Source organism: Thalassophryne amazonica, chromosome 11 (assembly GCF_902500255.1).
Source record: "Thalassophryne amazonica chromosome 11, fThaAma1.1, whole genome shotgun sequence".
NCBI lineage: Eukaryota > Metazoa > Chordata > Actinopteri > Batrachoidiformes > Batrachoididae > Thalassophryne > Thalassophryne amazonica.
In genome coordinates this window covers 3276895-3295035 of record NC_047113.1, presented here as the reverse complement: position 1 = coordinate 3295035, position 18141 = coordinate 3276895, and the positions used below count along the sequence as shown (strand labels likewise).

General features: G+C 40.4%; 1 protein-coding gene across 1 annotated transcript in view; it reads left to right on the top strand.

The window, feature by feature from the left end:
* The window catches only part of pigg (phosphatidylinositol glycan anchor biosynthesis class G), a 345004-nt gene that overhangs the window by 225560 nt on the left and 101303 nt on the right, over window positions 1–18141 (top strand). The gene's annotated exons all lie outside the window — the stretch shown is intronic.

Sequence of the window (18141 nt, the reverse complement as noted above, 5' to 3'; positions counted from 1 at the left end):
GTATCTGTGCTTCACCTTAAGGGAGATAAAATGAAACAATCAAGGTGTTTGCTGTGTAGCCTTTAAGCTTCAAACTCACATGATGCAAAATGCACTTAACCTTGTCTGCAAACAGTATTTTGTATCTTTAGCCTGTGTAGAACCCCCCCTCTCCCCCCAAAAAGAGAAAAATCCATCCTCAACCTCTTTTGCTGCCCCACCTTTTAGAAAATGTGTGCTGACACAGGAGAATCAGATTTTCAATGAGGACATCATATGGGGAAATAACACCTGCTTCAGGAGGGTGCCACTCCCCAGGCTAGGTGTTCGTTCTGCCCACTTCTGCCTGTTTCCGCGTACCGGAAAGCCCAAGGAATATCCTCTCCCAGAGAGGGCTGTGCTCAGACACAGACACAGTCAGACCCAGAAACAACATTTTAAGATAAGCAATAAGGTAATCCTTTATTCAGCACATGATGGGGAAATTTACAATCCTACAGCAACAAGAGGATAGTCAGAGAACAACTGTGCAGAGTATGTAGAAATAAGGTAAAGCAGGTGTTTGTAGCCAGGATTGGAGTGGATTTTTTTGGGCCCTCTGAGATCAATCAATCAATCAACCTTTTTCTTATATAGCGCCAAATCACAACAAACAGTTGCCCCAAGGCGCTCCATATTGTAAGGCAAGGCCATACAATAATTATGAAAAACCCCAACGGTCAAAACGACCCCCTATGAGCAAGCACTTGGCCAAAGTGGGAAGGAAAAACTCCCTTTTAACAGGAAGAAACCTCCAGCAGAACCAGGCTCAGGGAGGGGCAGTCTTCTGCTGAGACTGGTTGGGGCTGAGGGAAAAAAAAACCAGGAAAAAGACATGCCGTGAAGGGGGGCAGAGATCGATCACTAATGATTAAATGCAGAGTGATGCATACGGAGCAAAAAGAGAAAGGAACAGTGCATCATGGGAACCCCCCACAGTCTACGTCTATAGCAGCATAACCAAGGGATGGTCCAGGGTCACCCGATCCAGCACTAACTATAAGCCTTAGCGAAAAGGAAAGTTTTAAGCCTAATCTTAAAAGTAGAGAGGGTATCTGTCTCCCTGATCTGAATTGGGAGCTGGTTCCACAGGAGAGGAGCCTGAAAGCTAAAGGCTCTGCCTCCCATTCTACTCTTACAAACCCTAGGAACTACAAGTAAGCCCGCAGTCTGAGAGCGAAGCGCTCTAATGGGGTAATATGGTACTACGAGGTCCCTAAGATAAGATGGGACCTGATTATTCAAAACCTTATAAGTAAGAAGAAGAATTTTAAATTCTATTCTAGAATTAACAGGAAGCCAATGAAGAGAGGCCAACACGGGTGAGATATGCTCTCTCCTGCTAGTCCCCGTCAGTACTCTAGCTGCAGCATTCTGAACCAACTGAAGGCTTTTTAGGGAACTTTTAGGCCAACCTGATAATAATGAATTACAATAGTCCAGCCTAGAGGAAATAAATGCATGAATTAGTTTTTCAGCATCACTCTGAGATAAGACCTTTCTGATTTTAGAGATATTGCGTAAATGCAAAAAGGCAGTCCTACATATTTGTTTAATATGCGCTTTGAATGACATATCCTGATCAAAAATGACTCCAAGATTTCTCACAGTATTACTAGAGATCAGGGAAATGCCATCCAGAGTAACGATCTGGTTAGACACCATGCTTCTAAGATTTGTGGGGCCAAGTACAATAACTTCAGTTTTATCTGAGTTTAAAAGCAGGAAATTAGAGGTCATCCATGTCTTTATGTCTGTAAGACAATCCTGCAGTTTAGCTAATTGGTGTGTATCCTCTGGCTTCATGGATAGATAAAGCTGGGTATCATCTGCGTAACAATGAAAATGTAAGCAATACCGTCTAATAATACTGCCTAAGGGAAGCATGTATAAAGTGAATAAAATTGGTCCTAGCACAGAACCTTGTGGAACTCCATAATTAACTTTAGTCTGTGAAGAAGATTCCCCATTTACATGAACAAACTGTAATCTACACTCAACAAAAATATAAACGCAACACTTTTGGTTTTGCTCCCATTTTGTATGAGATGAACTCAAAGATCTAAAACTTTTTCCACATACACAATATCACCATTTCCCTCAAATATTGTTCACAAACCAGTCTAAATCTGTGATAGTGAGCACTTCTGCTTTACTGAGATAATCCATCCCACCTCACAGGTGTGCCATATCAAGATGCTGATTAGACACCATGATTAGTGCACAGCTGTGCCTTAGACTGCCCACAATAAAAGGCCACTCTGAAAGGTGCAGTTTTATCACACAGCACAATGCCACAGATGTCGCAAGATTTGAGGGAGCGTGCAGTTGGCATGCTGACAGCAGGAATGTCAACCAGAGCTGTTGCTCGTGTATTGAATGTTCATTTCTCTACCATAAGCCGTCTCCAAAGGCGTTTCAGAGAATTTGGCAGTACATCCAACCAGCCTCACAACCGCAGACCACGTGTAACCACACCAGCCCAGGACCTCCACATCCAGCATGTTCACCTTCAAGATCGTCTGAGACCAGCCACTCGGACAGCTGCTGAAACAATCGGTTTGCATAACCAAAGAATTTCTGCACAAACTGTCAGAAACCGTCTCAGGGAAGCTCATCTGCATGCTCATCTTCCTCATCGGGGTCTCGACCTGACTCCAGTTTGTTGTCGTAACCGACTTGAGTGGGCAAATGTTCACATTCGCTGGCATTTGGCATGTTGGAGAAGTGTTCTCTTCACGGATGAATCCCACAATTCACACTGTTCAGGGCAGATGGCAGACAGCGTGTGTGGCGTCGTGTGGGTGAGCGGTTTTCTGATGTCAATGTTGTGGATCGAGTGGCCCATGGTGGCGGTGGGGTTATGGTATGGGCAGGCATCTGTTATGGACGAAGAACACAGGTGCATTTTATTGATGGCATTTTGAATGCACAGAGATACCTTGACGAGATCCTGAGGCCCATTGTTGTGCCATACATCCAAGAACATCACCTCATGTTGCAGCAGGCTAATGCAGGGCCCCATGTTGCAAGGATCTGTACACAATTCTTGGAAGCTGAAAATGTCCCAGTTCTTGCATGGCCGGCATACTCACCGGGGATGCTCTGGACCGGTGTATACGACAGCGTGTACCAGTTCCTGCCAATATCCAGCAACTTCGCACAGCCATTGAAGAGGAGTGGACCAACATTCCACAGGCCACAATTGACAACCTGATCAACTCTATGTGAAGGAGATGTGTTGCACTGCTTAAGGCAAATGGTGGTCACACCAGATACTGACTGGTATCCCCCCAATAAAACAAAACTGCACCTTTCAGAGTGGCCTTTTATTGTGGGCAGTCTAAGGCACACCTGTGCACTAATCATGGTGTCTAATCAGCATCTTGATATGGCACACCTGAGGTGGGATGGATTATCTCAGCAAAGGAGAAGTGCTCACTATCACAGATTTAGACTGGTTTGTGAACAATATTTGAGGGAAATGGTGATATTGTGTATGTGGAAAAAGTTTTAGATCTTTGAGTTCATCTCATACAAAATGGGAGCAAAACCAAAAGTGTTGCATTTATATTTTTGTTGAGTGTATTAGACAAATATGATTCAAACCACCGCAGCGCAGTGCCTTTAATACCTATGACATGCTCTAATCTCTGTAATAAAATTTTATGGTCAACAGTATCAAAAGCAGCACTGAGGTCCAACAGAACAAGCACAGAGATAAGTCCACTGTCCGAAGCCATAAGAAGATCATTTGTAACCTTCACTAATGCTTTTTCTGTACTATGATGAATTCTAAAACCTGACTGAAACTCTTCAAATAGACCATTCCTCTGCAGGTGATCAGTTAGCTGTTTTACAACTACCCTCTCAAGAATCTTTGAGAGAAAAGGAAGGTTGGAGATTGGCCTATAATTAGCTAAGATAGCTGGGTCAAGTGATGGCTTTTAAGTAATGGTTTAATTACTGCCACCTTAAAGGCCTGTGGTACATAACCAACTAACAAAGATAGATTGATCATATTTAAGATTGAAGCATTAAATAATGGTAGGACTTCCTTGAGCAGCCTGGCAGGAATGGGGTCTAATAAACATGTTGATGGTTTGGATGAAGTAACTAATGAAAATAACTCAGACAGAACAATCGGAGAGAAAGAGTCTAACCAAATACCGGCATCACTGAAAGCAGCCAAAGATAACAATACATCTTTGGGATGGTTATGAGTAATTTTTTCTCTAATAGTCAAAATTTTGTTAGCAAAGAAAGTCATGAAGTCATTACTAGTTAAAGTTAATGGAATACTCAGCTCAATAGAGCTCTGACTCTTTGTCAGCCTGGCTACAGTGCTGAAAAGAAACCTGGGGTTATTCTTATTTTCTTCAATTAGTGATGAGTAGAAAGATGTCCTAGCTTTACGGAGGGCTTTTTTATAGAGCAACAAACTCTTTTTCCAGGCTAAGTGAAGATCTTCTAAATTAGTGAGACGCCATTTCCTCTCCAACTTACGGGTTATCTGCTTTAAGCTACGAGTTTGTGAGTTATACCACGGAGTCAGACACTTCTGATTTAAAGCTCTCTTTTTCAGAGGAGCTACAGCATCCAAAGTTGTCTTCAAAGAGGATGTAAAACTATTGACGAGATACTCTAACTCCCTTACAGAGTTTAGGTAGCTACTCTGCTCTGTGTTGGTATATGACATTAGAGAACATAAAGAAGGAATCATATCCTTAAACCTAGTTACAGCGCTTTCTGAAAGACTTCTAGTGTAATGAAACTTATTCCCCACTGCAGGGTAGTCCATCAGGGTAAATGTAAATGCTATTAAAAAATGATCAGACAGAAGGGAGTTTTCAGGGAATACTGTTAAGTCTTCTATTTCCATACCATAAGTCAGAACAAGATCTAAGATATGATTAAAGTGGTGGGTGGACTCATTTACTTTTTGAGCAAAGCCGATAGAGTCTAATAATAGATTAAATGCAGTGTTGAGGCTGTCATTCTCAGCATCTGTGTGGATGTTAAAATCGCCCACTATAATTATCTTATCTGAGCTAAGCACTAAGTCAGACAAAAGGTCTGAAAATTCACAGAGAAACTCACAGTAACGACCAGGTGGACGATAGATAATAACAAATAAAACTGGTTTTTGGGACTTCCAATTTGGATGGACAAGACTAAGAGACAAGCTTTCAAATGAATTAAAGCTCTGTCTAGGTTTTTGATTAATTAATAAGCTGGAATGGAAGATTGCTGCTAATCCTCCGCCACGGCCCGTGCTACGAGCATTCTGACAGTTAGTGTGACTCGGGGGTGTTGACTCATTTAAACTAACATATTCATCCTGCTGTAACCAGGTTTCTGTTAGGCAGAATAAGTCAATACTTTGATCAATTATTATATCATTTACCAACAGGGACTTAGAAGAGAGAGACCTAATGTTTAATAGACCACATTTAACTGTTTTAGTCTGTGGTGCAATTGAAGGTGCTATATTATTTTTTCTTTTTGAATTTTTATGCTTAAATAGATTTTTGCTGGTTATTGGTGGTCTGGGAGCAGGCACCGTCTCTACGGGGATGGGGTAATGAGGGGATGGCAGGGGGAGAGAAGCTGCAGAGAGGTGTATAAGACCACAGCTCTGCCTCCTGGTCCCAAGATCAGGTAAACTTATTGAAAGGAGTATAATATGTTTTAATTCATGGAGTTGAACAAAAATATGTTAAATATTAAGAATTACAAGCATTTGTATGCACAGTTCCTCTATTTTCAGAGGCCCTAAATAATTGGACAAACTAGCATAATTCTAAAGACAGTTTTCTAAGTTGACAAGTCAGGTGATGGACACATGAACATTTCACTGAATTTGTCTGACTTAATTTATACAAGTCTTTGCGAAATACAAACAGAGCAGGCAGTTCTCAAAAAATAAATGACTATGCAACAAGGAGACCAATGAGGGACTCAAGACACCCCTGACAACTCTGAAGGAGCTATAGGCTTCTTTGGGTTCGATTGGGGGAATTGAGCATAGTACAAGTCCTCTCTGTTACATCACTCATTACAGCTTCTTGATGGGGTTGAACACAAGGATTTGCATACAAGAAAACATCACATTTTTGTCAATTACATGCAGTTCAGTCACTTGACTAATTCAGGTATCTCATTGCTAAAGACTTACTGTCACCAGTTTCTGCATGCATGCAACTCGTGTGGTTGAATTGGAATCATTTGCAGTGGCTTTAGTTCTTAAATCAGTTCTGCAATATTTTTGTTAAAGCCCTTGAATTAAAGCTGAAGGTCTACATGACAAGCACATCATCTTTGTTTAATTAGAAAAGAGAAAGTTTTGACTTGGTGAAAAGTAATAATTTATGTTGCTCTAAATAATACACTAATAATGCACAATGTTGACATTTAAAATTTTCAATGTTGTCAGTTTAAAAACAATCTAAAATATGAATGCCTTTATAATGAAAAACCCTGGAGCTTATCTATCATCACCAACAAATGGAAGTTTTATTTCCCACAGACACTGCAGTCTGTTCTTCCTGCAGGTTTCCTCTGTGTCTCAAAACCTGTCTCTCAAAACCTGTGTCTCAAACCTTGTTTTCAAAATCCATCAATACAAGCTCGCATTTCTGCAACTCACTGCTGCATTGATTAACATCTATTGTTTTAAATGTGTATTATTCCTGAAGAGTGATTTAACCCCACAGTTATCAGTCCATATAAAAATGTTCTGTTCTACAACAATTAAATCCGTCAAAATCACTGCAACTCTGCAGCTTCTACTCTGCAAAAGTAGTCATACCAAATGAACAGTTATTGCTAGGCATATCACAATCTTATTGCAGCCGTCGGCATTAGGTTCATTAAGGAATTAGTGATTTAAACATGACTCTCATGCTGATCAGTTTGCACGTCATATTTGTCCATTTCATAAACATGCTTTTCATGGAGCTGATTGCCACCACTCTGTCAGTGCTGTCTGCTATGCTCACCAGCACCATTGCTGGATGTGTTTCAAAAGCATTTTTATGCTCTGCCTCACTTCAAATGCGCACTAAGCTCATCTCTGATGGATTGTGTGCATTTGATATAATTCTTACCAGCCAATCAAGCAGTGCTTTCCACATGAAGAAATACATTTTTCTCATCATCCTTCCTCATCAGTGTTGTCCACTGACAAACAGGAGGATTAGACGATAGTCCAACAAATGCGTAGTCTGAAATCAAGTGCAGAGTTGTCAGGCTATTTACAGGACAAATTCAAGTCAGACACTCCAACTTCAAAAAGAAAAGGAAAAACTAGTATCAAGTAGCATTTTTGCTTTGGGTCAGAGTGAACAGTTTTTAATCTGACCCATTAGAAATGCTGTAGGTGACACCTCTCATTGGGCCTCATGTATCAACGTGCGTACGGCGATATTTGAGCGTATATGGGGTGTACGCCAAAATGGCTGCGCTACTTGGCATTTATCAATGTGGTCGTTGGTGTACGGTGCGCTGAAAATATACACCAGGTCGAGAGGTGGCGTAAATTATACACCAAAATGAACCAGTGCTGGAATCCACATAAAAATGATGATCAACATGATAAACAGTGCCATTATACAAATCAATGCATATGTTAAATAACACTTTCCTGATTATACTACATAATAATCAATACAAATCCCGCTTTTGCGGGATTGCTGGTCTATCGAGCACGATCCGTGGCCACAGCGCTGACCACAAAGAAAGCGCTGCTCGCCTTTTTCTCCAGAGCCTGGAGCCAGAGCAGTGCTGAGCTTAACTTTATGTGGTGTGATCGTTTTAGACAATGAAATTGATAATTACATTCCCTTCGCCCGTGCTGCAATCAGGTTTTGTCTTCTCCATGTGTTTGTCACAATAAAATAAAGAAATACATCTTAAGAATAAAGAAATCTGACAGATTAGGCGTGTCTTATTAATTGAGCGAGCAAATATCAACGTCAAGAATTATTGACATGTGAAAACAGTGGTCCCTCGCTATAACGCGGTTCACCTTTTGCTGCCTCGTCGTTTCACGGATTTCTTTAGTCCAATTTTGCATGCTTTTTTTACAGTGTATTGTGGTCTGCGTGTCTGTTTATAAGAATCTTCTCGCTCAGAAGAAAAAAGAGCGCCAACAACTACTCATAACTGTGTTTGTTACTCAGAAACAGACACCTGCAGCCAGGTGTGAGTGGGAAAAGGCGCAGCGTCAGGACGCAGAGGCACGATCTGTGAAATACTGGTCAGTCAGTATTAATAATTTCTTATGTCTCCAACCTCGTACGTTGATCTTTAAAATTAAATTCGTTAGTTCTAAAAGCCATCATAATTATTTATAGGAAAACGTTCTATTTTTATTTCTCAAACAAATGTTTGGGCCTGAAAACAGTTTGGTCTTATTTTTCTAATAAGGTTTGAACTTTGAGAGTGTTTACACACGAGAGAAAAGTGAGAAAATGTTCATGCCTGATTGAGAAAGTGTATAAAGTGTTTTTACAGCTTTGAAACATCTATAATAATTGTAAAAAATAACGCTGACTACGTCGCAGTTTCGCATATTACGGGCTATTTTTTAGAACGTAACTCCCGCGATAAACGAGGGACCACTATCACTTTTTTGATTATACTACAAAACAATTGATACGACGGCCGCTTTTGACGCTCTATTGGCACGCGTAGTGATTGGTGGAGTTATTTTTCTTTGCCGTCTTCCTGGCTTCCATGTCGTAAAATGAGGGTGTGTCTGAAGCGGAGTCTGAATATTTATGGGCGTGTTTATTATAATTACGATTGTTTTCACCCGCCGCGTTTATCAAGGTCGCGTCAGGCGTACGCCGGAAATGGGCAGGTGCGCACTGCTTGATACATGTCATGGCAACTTTGGTGTACTTCAAATTTACACCGTAAATTTACGCCACAAGTGCGCAACGTTGATACATGAGGCCCATTGTGGCCATTCTGTTTATTCAGGAAATTGTGTGTAATGTCCCTGTCTTACATGGACGGTGTATGTACTTTTGTGGTTTGTGGTACTTTGATAGCAGTTTTTGTGTTGTACATTTCTACTTTCGTGCACAAATTAATTTCCTTGCCAGAAAACGTCTCACTGCAAAATGTGCCCATTGCATAGCAATACACAAATATCTGGTGCACTTTTGTGTTAAATGTAGTGACAGATAACACAACACACCCATGACAAATGAGCTGATTGAATCCAACCCCCATGTGCCCTGCGCCCCAGTCTGTGCTCATATTTTATACAGTGTAAACACCAAACTGAAGCTGGACATGACCCAAATCACTTGCAGTATGTCCTGCAGATCATGTGCCATAGATAACCCCTTACTGTGCCAGTGGTTGTTACGGCTACTTTGGTGAATCACATTTGTCTTTTGAATTGTTGACATGATTTTGTTAGCCCACTGAACCATCTGTGTTGATATTTATTTCAGCAAATAAATGCAAATGTCAGTGACATTTAAATTCCTCTTTTTATTGTGCAGTTTGACTGGCTGCGGGTAGTAGTCCACAGGGTGGAATCAGTCCAGCAGTTCTTGCAGTATATTTATAAAGGTTATGTCACTTTCCTTCAAGGAAGCTTGAGGAAGTTTTGGTTCAGAAGTGACTGGGGGTTAAGAAATGAACTCAAAAATATAGACACTGCAGGCTCAGGAAATATACTTTACATGTTCCTCCAGCTCTGACATTCAGTACTGTAGCACGGAGTAGCTGTCTTAAAGCTCGAGTGTCACCGAAGCACCAAGCACAGAGTTCAGAGTTGAATTTAGAAATCTGCATTGTCTTTATCAGCAGAAAGTTTCTCAAGTCATCAGTTGACTTTGATGAAAAAAAAAAAACCCGTGGCTGCACTCAGCCTAAAGGCGACTTCTGCTCCTAACTGGCAATTAGGATGGGTTAAATGCAGTAAACACATTTCATTGTGCAGGGAACATGTTCCTTTGTGCATATGACAATAAAATTCTTTTGAATCCTTTGAATCCTTGAAATAAGTGAATAAACCTAACAAAGTCGATGACACAATCATAAAACACAATATACAGCAAACTGACCTACATTTGTAGGTATAGCTGTCTAAAATTCAGTGGAAAAATTTCCTCTCTTCCTTGTTAAATTTCCATATCATAAGAAGGAAGAGCATGGGGTGACATATAGGAGTGAAGGAAGGTGCTCAAAGGTGGACTACATCCTGGGAAGGAGAAGCAACAGAAAAGAAACCGGGGACTCTAAGATGGTGGTAGGGAAGGGTGTAGCTAGACGGCAATGGATGGTGTTTTATTGGGTGAATTTGGAGGTGAAGAACAGGAAGACAGGGAGAATTAAACCAAGGATTAGATGGTGGAAGCTGAAGGAGGAATTCAATTCACTTTATTTATGTAGCACCAAATCACAACAAACTAAGCTTCCTGAAGATGCTTCATATGGGTAAAGACTAACCTCACCAACCAGGAAGACTATTGTGTGAAATTCAGGGAGGAGGTAAGGCAGGAACCGGATAGGAATGAAGTGTTTCTGGACAACTGGAAAATGACTGCAGATGTGGTAAGGGAGACAACTCAGAAGGTGCTGGGTGTGACACCTGGATAGTGGAAGGAAGACGAGCAGACTTGGTGGTGGAATGACTATGTTCAGGAAAGTATAAGGAGAGAGCGGTTGGCAAAAATTAATTTGTAAACCTGGAGAGTTGATGAAAGGAGATAGGAGTACAAGGAAATTCCTTGTATGGTGAACCAGGGCATGTAGTGAGCTGTACATGAAGTTGAACACAAAGGACGAAGAAAAGGACTTGTACCAATTGCCCAAACAGAAGGGCCAGACTGGAAAGGATGTGCAGCTGGTTAGGGTGACAAAGGATGCAGAGTGTTCATAAGGTGGAGGGAATATTTTGACGAGCTTATGAATGAAGAAAAAGAGAGAGAGAGAAGGATAGATTATATGGAGAGTGTAATTTAGAAAGTGCAATTCATTAGTAAGGGTGAAGTGAGGAGAACGTTGAAGAGGATAAAGAGTACAAAGGCACTTGGTCCAGTTGAAGTACCAATTAAGGCAAAGTAAAATTTTAGAAAGTGACAGGATGCCTGAGGAGTGGAGAAGACATGCACTGCTACCTGTTTTTAAGAACAAAGGTGATGTGCAAAGTTACAGTAACTACAGAGGTGTTAAGTTGATCAGCTGCAGCATGAAGTTACGGGAAAGAGTAGTAGAAGGTAGGCTGAGAAAAGAGGTGAAGATCTGTGAGCAACAATATGGATTCATGCCAAGAAAGAGCAAAACAAATGCAGAATTTGCTTTGAGAGTGCTGATGGAGAAGTATAGAGAAGGACGGAAGGAAGGAAGTGCCAAGAGAAGAGTTGCGATATTGTATGAAGAAGTCTGGAGTGGCAGTAATGTATGTGTGGGTGGTGCAGGACATGACCAAGGACAGTTTGACAGTGGTGATATGTGCAGTAGGAATGACAGATGTGTTGAAGGTGGAAGTAGGATTACATCAAGGATTGGCTCTTAGCCTTTTCTTGTTTGCATTGGTGTTTGACAATTTAACAGGTGATATCAGACAGGAGTCTCCATGGACTATGATGTTTGTAGATGATCTGTAAAAAGAGTAGGAGACTTGTTGGTAAATGTTCGGCATGACTTTTCTGAGGTTTGTCTTGTTAAAATCCCCTGCCACAGTGAATGGTGCATCTGGGTGACTGTTGGACTGCATTAATCTTGTAGCCCAGATAAAACCCTACCTGTGTCCGCGTCAGTTTGGATGTAGACATTTGTTGTGACAACTGACGTGAACTCACCAGGCAGGTAAAAAGGTCGGCATTTGATGGTTCGGTGCGCCAGGTGAGGCGAGCAGGACCCGGAGAGAATGGAGATGCTTCTAGCATCGTACCATTTGCGGTTGACCATCAGACAGACACCTCTGCCCTTTGACTTACCAGATGCTGCAGTCTTGTCCATGAAGAACTCTGACGGGGTTACTGTCTGGTCCAGCACAGTGGGGGGATAGCCATGTCTCCATAAAACAAAGAATGTTCACACCCTAGCTCTGAGGTCAATCAGCTTGTTGTCCATTGATTGCACATTGGACAGCAGTATACTGGGCAGCGGAGGACGATGGCCTCCACACTTCCTTCTGTGTTTCATCTGCCTTTGCGGGTACGCCAGCCCCTTACCCACGGCAGCTCAGTGAAATAGCCCTGCAGACCATGTCAGATCAGGTATCAATCTGGTCTGTGACATTTCAAGTGCCTAAGTCTACCTTTGAAAGTCTGCTTTTAACATCAAAAATTTATAGGTGCCATTAACTTTCACTGATCACAGCCCATGTAAAAGTAAGACCCTTCAGCTGCTCCCTTGTTGTCACTCGGGGTCACCACAGCAGATCTAAGGTGGATCAGCATGTTGATTTGGCACAAGTTTTACACCGGATGCCCTTCCTGACGCAACTCCACATCTTTCCTACCTGTAGCACTTGAACTGTATATTTCCTCCCCCTTCTGCAGGATTAATACATAATGAACACAGTTATTCAGAGTTATGTGCAATATTGTCAAACATCTTGTGCAATATATCTCCTCTTTTCATAAATTTAAATAAATTTTCAAAAATTGATGGATTGATTTCTATATAATACTAGCACTTTCAGTAATTGTGTATTTAACCAACTTTTGTTTACTGTTTGCGTACTCTGGCAAAACAATTTCCTTCAGGATAAATAAAGTTGATCTTTATTTTTACACGGACAAATGTGGCAGAGGTGGGGTTTGAACTCTAATTAATTAAATTTGATTTTTTTTTTTTTTTTTTTTATTGTTGGCTGTGTGTGTGTGTGTGTGTGTGTGTGTGTGTGTGTGTGTGTGTGTGTGTGTGTGTGTGTGTGTGTGTGTGTGTGTGTGTGTGTGTGTGTGTGTGTGTGTGTGTGTGTGTGTGTGTGTGTTAGAGACACAGATTAGTTATCTCACAATCTTGGTCGAAGAGTAAATTCTTACATTGCTTCCAGTTGATGTTGGAATCAAATGTGATTACTTTGATTGATTGCTTGTTGCTTTTTAGAACGGTTATTCAATAGTCAATAAATCAGTTTTCAACAAACTTTGGGAAAAGCTTGGGTCTGGCCAGGAACAGAGTCCCTTAAACCCTGGAGATGATCCAGAGGAAGTGATGGAGCCAGGAAAAAAAGGGGGCGGGGGGTTGGTGACATTTCAAGATGAAGTTTTTTTCTTTTGGCAGAGCTTGGCACCCTAATGAGTGTCCTTGTAGTATCTTATATATTTGGTTGAGTTGGGATAGCTCTAGCTTAAGAGCTTTACCTGACTGTGGAAGCATCCAAAACATTTATTGTAATTAGTGGTTCCCTGAGCCAGTGTTTGCTTGAAAACTGAAACACACTTTGTGTAGTATATATTCTTTATTCTTTACTTTATATTCAACCAAACATTTACTGAGAATTCTTAATGTTGATCATAGTTTTGCCTCATTTGATCAACCTTCTGCAAAGTTTAATGTCCCAAATAGGCATTTCTTGAAATATCTACAGATTTGAATCTTTTTCCAAGCTCAGATACCAAAATTCCCTGAGGCACCTGATGCTAATGCAGCTGACACACTTCTGAATTTGCATCCAGTGAGTAAAGGGTTAGTTAGGGACTAACCCTGTTGTGACAGCGATCGTGGCTCATGTGAAATCACTTGAGATTCTCACGTTTACATAAAACAAACAATAAGAACATCTATAAACCTAGATAATATATTCACGAGCATTTTAAGCACAATATACAAAGAGGTTTATCTTGTGATGTTAATGGCATTATCCGTGTGCAGTGGTTAAATTGCATCTTTATCTGAGTGTCTCAGTGCAGTTCTCAGTGTTGTTGACGTCTCTCAGTTAAAGCCACCTCTCTGAGATTTTGTGAGATTTTGGGGGATTTGAAACCTCGACAGGGCAAATGGACATGTCCAGGATTTACACATTACATTAAACATCACTGAACTCCATACAGGTGAAGCAGGCATACGCCGCCATAGGCGACTGCTGGCTAGTATAACATAATGATTGCCAGTAACACGCCACACACACTAACACCTGTGTGAGAGAATCTTCTGGTTTACTGGTCAGCACGTACAGTAGCTTATGATGTGTGACAAGTTCCCAGCTGCATGAGTGGCTGAATGATTTCAAGGGACATTGCCTTTGATTTGTCTGTTTGAAATTGCTTTCTCATAAAATCAGTGCATGTTGCTGACTGGCAAACCTGTTCTCTGTGGAAAGCAGAGTTTTGGTAATTAGCCAGCAAATTCACATAAATATTGTGCCTCAGCAAAAAGTTACCATTCTGTCATTTCAGTGTATTTTTTCATGAGGCACAGTTTCTTCAGCTCAAGCTGTGATTTATGTTTCAGAGCGATTGATGTTCTAATGTAGATATCAACTTTGAGAGGGCTTTGGGAATATTTTCTTATTTAATCTAATCCCAATCAGCAAAGGCTGGCATTTTCTCTCTCGTTATTCAGTAGTATAGTGTTTTCCCACTTGAAATAAAAAATTAAGCCTCTTAACCTACATATGCAAAAATGTGAATGGGGAAGATACAGCAGCTGCTGCTAAGTTCATGTGATCCTTTAAAAAAAATTATTGCATTGACCCCTTTTATGTCAAAACTTTCAAGTGATAGAGACTCTATCAATAACATAGCAGCAAGTATCAACAGTATGTTAATTCCTCTAAAATGCAAGTGATTCTTATAACCCCAGATCTGAGAAAGCCAGGATGATATGATTTCTGAATTCAGATTCAAGGTTTATTGTCAGAAGCATTTTGTACTAAAATATTGCTCCCATGCCCCTCAGTTGGTTGAACGTCATTTGAATTTGTACCAGGGGCAGATCCGGGATTTTGTAAAGGGCGGAGGGATTTGTGAATGTCTTGTTTGTGCTTCCCTCAGGAGTTCTGAGGTAAGGATGGGGCCGATCCAATATCAGTATCGGCTTCTGATACCAACATAATTCATGTATCGAAATTTTTTTATACCAGTGCCAGAGAGGACCACGTCTGTGAAACCTCTCAAGTGCTGCTTGCTCTCTGCTCTGTTTGCTACTGAGCATGAGGAGATGAGGTTTCTGAACTGAAGCCTCTGTTTGAGAGAGGTCTCTTCCGCAGTTGAGGAGCAGGGTTCTAGCCACGGTGCGCAGCAAATTTCCGCCCACCTCTCGAGTTTAACTTGGCAGTGCCACCAAGCACAGATTTTCTGAAAAATTAACTAAATTGTTGCTGTAAATGTACCCATTCAATCATATTTCAAGCTTATAGAGTCATAGCTTTGCTTTATTTTGCAATTTTGAACAAACAATTAAAGAAATAAGAAATATGTTTCTCATTTTCTTTGTATCAAATCAGCCACAAGCAGCAGAGATCAGAAAGTCAGTGGCTTCAGCGTCCTGTGAGGCTGTGAATCGCTGAGCTCAGAACACAGCAGAACAAAGCTCAACTAGAGTTTCTATCCACTGAAAGGGGAAAAACGGTATTAATCTAGAGTTCCTCATGTGTGCGTAGCTGATGATACATTCCAAAATTTACGGTTTATTTTACAGTTGAAAGGCTATGTGTTTCCAAAACGCTTGAGTTTGCTCTTAGCTTAGGGAGGGACAAACTTGTATCACTGCAGAAAATGCTGAAAATGCCACAGTTTGTAACCATGCTTGCTGAACTTGGTGATAGCTGGAATGTCTCAGAAGACCTCATGAAAGACTTGGAAAGCATTCACTTGTGTTATGTATGGTGACACAGTAGCTGAAAAAGTCAGTGACCTCAGGCTTAACCGCATCAACAAGTTGTGGATCAAGCAGGGAAAGTCAGTCTCTGGCAATATAGATATGTCTACTCTGCCTCCTTGTCCTGAGACCCTAATGCATCACATACGAAAAGCTAACTATCAGGTGGCTGAGTGGAAGAGTGCAGACATTGCAAATCCCACTGTTCCATCTCCAGCTCAGGGTCATGGATGTGTCATGGCAGATGACGGTCTCCGTCCACTGTGGTACGAAGGACAAAGTCAACCAGAAAACCTACAGGAGATTTGTAGCCAGCAAGAAGACAACGAGGCATCTCATTGTGACAATGATACAGAAAGTGAAAGCGATGATTCCAATGATGCTGATGTCACAGACTGCGACACTGACTATGAATGAACATGTCAAACCCATAAGACTCTGATATGATACAATTTAGACATTTCTTTCAACTAGATTTAACTGCTCAAGTTGTCTGAAACAATTTGAACATTGTATCTCATAGTTATATATGTTGAAAGGAATGTGTATCACAGAAGATTTAATTCTAAGACACAATGAAATATGACGCAATAACATTTGACTTGAAAATGTTGAAAATCTAAAATATTCAAGATGGCCACCAGTGGTCAGTATGACATATGAATCATACCTACATATATACCTGTATATATATATACCATATATATATATACCTACATACCTACACATACCTACTTATATAGTATTTTGTATGTAAGTAGGTATGTGTAGGTGTATATTTATGTTTGTGTATGTATATGTGTATATATGTGTATGTATATGTGTATGTATGTTGATGTGTGTATGTATATATATATGTATGTGTATGTGTATATATATGTATATATATATATATATATTGATATCGGTTTAGGTGTGTAGGAATCTATGTGTATATGTGGCAAAGGGTATTACTGGTTGTGGGGAAGAAGGGGTAGGGATAAATAAGCTGATGCTTCACCCTACCCCTTTTCGGACATGTTGGGTACACAGTAGGAACTTTTTTGTTGTTGTCTTTACTGATCTATCTTGTAATTGTTGTTGTATCAAATGTTCGAAATAAACAGTTTTCATTCATTCATTCATTCAGTCATCATTCTAGAATTGTCTTTGATTAAACATTGCAAAACTTTAAAGCTTTGGACATATCGCAGAGAGGGTAAATGCATGTTATTAGTAAATTTCACTGTATATGATAAGTGCCGTGAACGTGTTTAACACAAGGCAAACAGCATCCAAGTCAGTTGTTCGTCATTCAGTCAACACTTTGCCTTTCACCATAGTTTTGGTCCCAAATGAAGGCTAATGATTTGTAGTTGTAATATTAGTGCTTAATCTAGGACCTGATACTTCAATTTTTATTACAAAAATCTATTCATAAAGGGTAAGGGTTGTGTATATGGTTGTATATTGTAAGCCATATAGAGAAGTGCCATTTTATGTTACAGAAATTAGATGGGTATCATATTAAAGTAGAGAAAATTGGCTTTTTAGAAATACATAGATGGATATGGTTGATGTTGTATGTATGTGTATTTAAAGATGGTGAAAAAGTGTAAAAATTCGGCCCACATAGAGCACTCACGAGTAGCTTTTAACCTTTAGGTGAATATTGCACCAAAAGGTACATCAAGGATGACTTATTTTCCTGTTACTGCTCAAATGTCCACTATGGACATTATAGAGGTTGAAAAAAATCAAGTGGCATTTTGTTTGGGGGGAGGGGGTTGCATGGTAGGCTATCTCAGCTCCCGGTCTAAGATACACTAGAAACATTTTGGGGAGAAAGAGAGATGTACAGCTGTATGTCATCTGTGTAACAATAATATGAGACATTATTAAAGGAACTCAAAATATGTCCAAGTGGGTGCAAGTGCAATGCAAATAGAATAGGTCCCAGAACGGAACCTTGGGGCACACCACAGGGCAGACTGGCAGAAGAGGAGATATATATAGCTGCAGCAACTGAAAAACCTCTGTTGGAGAGATGGGATAAAACCCACTCTTGGGCTGACCCAGAAATGCCCACCCATGTCCCTAATCTGTTAATTAAAACACCATGATCAACAGTGTCAAAAGCTGTAGACAGATCCAAAAGTACAAGTACCGAAAATTCACCTGCATCTCTGCGCATTAAAATATAATTTGAAACTCTAAGAAGAGCTGTTTCAGTAGAATGCAAGTGACAGAACCCAGATTGAAAATTGGCAAGAATATTGTGTTCAACTAAAATGTCACAAATTAGGGAATATGATATATTGCAACTGCACATCCTTTTGATTATTT